The sequence below is a fragment of the Triticum aestivum genome, chromosome 3D (assembly GCF_018294505.1).
Source record: "Triticum aestivum cultivar Chinese Spring chromosome 3D, IWGSC CS RefSeq v2.1, whole genome shotgun sequence".
Taxonomy (NCBI): domain Eukaryota; kingdom Viridiplantae; phylum Streptophyta; class Magnoliopsida; order Poales; family Poaceae; genus Triticum; species Triticum aestivum.
The window spans coordinates 92,404,149-92,408,370 of NC_057802.1; the positions used below are offsets into that span (position 1 = coordinate 92,404,149).

The window sequence follows — 4,222 nt, forward strand, 5'->3', positions numbered from 1 at the left end:
CGGGGGGTGGGAGGCGAGTCGGGGAAGAAAATCTTGACTTTTCACCTGACGGCGTGGGCCAGCCGCGCTTTTCCCTTGCGCCGGAGCCCCCAAGCGCGCCGGGTTCGGCCTGCGGCCGCCGGGCGGAAAAAAGGGCCGAACTGGCGCTTTTTGTCGTCCTGGGGGTGCGACCGGGCCATTTTTTTGACACCGGCGTCGAAAAAGTCGCCTGGGGGGCCTGTTGGGGGCGCGGCTGGAGATGCTCTTACACTCAACATATACCACCTTGTCAAAAGGGTGCATGTCGAGCAATGTTTGTCGAGTGTGACACTCAGTGACTCCTTTGCTCTGCTGATTTCGCCATTCATAGAGTATTTTGCATACTACGCAAATGTCATGTTTCTTGTAGTACTCCGTGCATTTTTCTGATCATCATCCTAGCTCAACATACAATAGCACTGGATTGTAATGATGGAAATGGAAATCCACATACTAAATCATTGTCCATAAAAAGAACACAAGTACAACAAATTGTTCAATCAATTTTACTTTAAAAAGTACTGGCAATCTGGAAAGGATACATGCCACGTCGCACAAACACAGAAGTGTGTTCTTCAGGCAATAGTGCACAACATCAGCGAATTGAACAACCAAACCAAATGTTTAGAAATGTAAAAATGACAAAGTAACGGATAGGGTACTGGATCCGGAGGATGGACCGTCTCAGTTGAATCCAGTGAGGTCCGTCCTCGGACGTCAGGAAATCCCCAGAGGCCATCTAGACGATGTTGATGTTGTCCAGATCATCGATGCCACCGGCGCTTGTGCGGCCCGTCTCGCTGCAGTAGTAGCTGCCACCAAGACCGAGACTCTTGAGTAACGAGGACAGGTTCACATTCGCGCATGCATCCTGCCCCTGTAGGCGCTGGCTAAACATTTGCTGAGATGCCGGCGGTGGTCCATAGTGCAGCAGGTTGTTGGGCGGGAAGGACGGGGAGGAGTTGTATCGCTGCTGCATCTCACCGCTGTAGGTATTGAGTTCTGGCAGCAGCGAGCTCAAGTTCATGGTCGCTCCCTGGGACGATGATCCAGGCGCATTGCCTGGGTGGAGGTACGTACCCATCCCGGGTAGGCTGGAGACGGCCAGCATTGCAGAGGCACTTGGAACGACCTGGCCGCCACTCCCGAGGCCGGGCGGCGGAGCGGATGACTGCGATGGTGATGCCACGCTCTTGTCACCCGCGGTTGTGCTGCGGATATACTCCTCGAGGAGGGAGAACCGACGCTTCCTGAACCGACCCTTCGATGTTAGGCCCCGCTTTGTCCCGTACCAATGATTCTTGATGGAGTTCTCCGATCGACCGAAGAGGCGTTTTGCGATCTTTGACCAACTGTTCCCTAAGGTCTTGTGCTCCTCGATCAGCTTCCTGTCCTCCTCCTCGGTCCACGGGGCTTGATTCTGGAATATGATTATGTGAAGCAAAGTTAATTAATGCTTCCATATAATTGGAACAAACAAGTGTACCTGAATATCAAACTGGAAATATTAAATATTGCCATCCAGAAAAGGTTGTTGAACTGTTGGACAGGCTAGCCCAAATTTGCCATCTAACATTTTTTTGAAGAATTTCTGACAATGAAAAAACCAAAAACAATGGATGCAATTTGGCACGAGTATGATGCATAAAAAATTTCTATTCCAAAAAATAAAATGTTAAAACAAAAATTCTTATAAAATTGCCAGGACTCTAAAGTGCCATCTAAAAAACCCTTAAACAAAATACTTAAAGTTGGCATGGCCAAAAAATTGGGTTATCATAGTGATATACTAAAATAAAATACCATGTCAATACATATAGTCACAAAAAACACCATGTCAATAAAATACTTAAAATGGTATGGCGTGGTATTTTTAGTATTTCACAAACCTAGAATACCATATCAACACATATAGTCACAAAAAATATTTGTCATCTCAAACAATAAAGGTCAAGGATATTTTTTTGTTTTCTAAAAACAAGCATGCTATTCATATAAGAAAACTTCTCTAAGGAATATTCATTATATGTAGCAATAAGCATGCTAGTCATATAAGAGAGAACTTGCCATGAACATCTAGATAGTACTTTCAGCATGGACATGTTTGAAAAAGCCATTCTATGCAACTATAGGTTGCGAGAAAATAGAACAAAATGAAGTTGCCATGCTATGTAAAAAATATTGCCATGCTATGTACAAATCATGTGACATGCTATATACAAAGGATTTGCCATGCCCCGCATAGATAAAAGTCTGGTTTTACCCCCACCTATCCCCATATCCGAAAATTTGACGTCGATATGAAAGAAAGATGAATCATGTGCTACTAATTAAAGTTGCATCCTAAATAACATTTTAAAAATAGTTAACGGGTAAAATAACATCATATTCAAATTGTACTCATTTTTAAATCAAATTCCTTATATAATATGTTAAAATTAGAGTTAGGGTTTAAAAGACATGGTTATTTTTTAGAAGTATTTATTCTACAAGGATTGCGGGTTGATTAACCAAATATCGGGGGGGGGGGGGGGTTGTACAAATTCAGAAACATGACTCGTTTTTTGATGATTTAAAGTAGGATTGCAATTTAATTAGCAGAAAGGAGGGATTTTTTTTTTGTAAAAATGCAAAAAAGATACGTTTTTCTTGTGACTTAAAGATGAACCGCAGGTTTATTACTAGAAAAGGCAGGGGTTTTTCTGTAAATCATGTGAGAGACGGGCAGAAGCACTTCTCCCTTCATTAGTAGGTATAGATATATAGGCATCTCAAACTTAGCTAAACTAAAATGGCCTTACTAAAACTTGACTAGTACGCAATTGTGGCAAATATTTACTAGAAATTGAATGATTTTTCAGAACCTCTTCAGATGGCAAGGTGCTCCAACAATTCACATGCTATATATGTATTAATTATCTGTACAACAAAAACAGAGCTAAATCCCCATATATATAGTGAGGATATATATGCAAGTTCCTCAAACTTGGAGGGGGCCATGGCTCCCCCTCAGCCACCCCTAGCTCTGCCACTACCGAAGACTCCAGAAACTCATGTTATCGAAATAAGGAAGAAAGTAATAATTAACATCTATAAACGACGGGGGACATTAATTGGCCGTACCATCTATTAATTTTTCTCCAAATATACGAGTAGAGGCTGGAGATTCGCAACCTCGATCGGTACTTAATTATTCTTATTTTTACAATCATAATATAACAAAAACAAAGAGCGCATATGGCATGTGCCACTAGAATTTCTAATCCTTTAGTCTAAATTGTTTTAGTTAGAACATAGTAAAAACTTAACTAAAACAAATTAGACATCCAAATCATATATAGATCCATGCAAGATTTCCCCTAATTAAAATGAAGATTATAAATCTCTATGCATGAATGACCAAATAGACCTTGAGGTTGGGCTGCAGGTGATTTGTCCAGCGCTCACGGCACTGCTTCCCAATCCGTCCTGGGAGGTGTTTTGAAATCTCCTCCCATCTCCGATTCCCATAATGAGCCACCAATCCCTTGAGAAGTCTGCAAGCAAGAAAGTACATTAATCAACGAAATTAAGCAGAAAAACATGCATGTCGTGAGATCAAGCTACTCAAAAAACAAAACAGATTTAGCTATTTCACGTACTCGTCCTCTTCCGGCGTCCACGCTCCTTTGGAAGGCACCACCGCTTTACTGTTCTCCGTGGAATGCTTCTTTTGCCAGACCGCGGGGATCTCCACCGGGACCACACCAGTGCCATAACCAGCAACCGAAAAGGGACCCTCCGGCATGTCGAAGGTGAAGGGGGACACGCCGAAGTCGGAAATGGGCGATCCCATGTCAGGAACTCCGATCGGGGCGGTGCCAGCTTGCTGGAAGTGCAAAAAACCATGGCTGGAGCTCGGGAAGTACCTTTCAGCCCTCCCTTCCGCCTCAGTCATCACGGCCGCCGCCACCGCCGGCTCTTGGTTGAAAAGCATGTCCACCGGCGACGCCATGGGCTCGATCGAAGGTTGGAAGCAAGCCAGGAACTACGAAGGGGGTGGGATTTGAGGGATCGGGCGAGAGAAAGAGGGGGAGTATGACAGATGTAAAAAGGCAAGTCAATGTCGAGATCTAGGATGCGCATAATATAGAGGGGGAGCTGCCGCTTTAGCCGTTCATCTCTGGCCCCACTTTCATCGGATGGCACAAAACCGTCCAATGTA

General features: G+C 43.9%; 1 pseudogene; it reads right to left on the reverse strand.

Annotated features, from left to right (window-relative positions):
- Positions 1–613: 613 nt before the first annotated feature.
- On the reverse strand, positions 614–4,012 carry LOC123076174 (uncharacterized; annotated as a pseudogene).
- Positions 4,013–4,222: the final 210 nt, after the last annotated feature.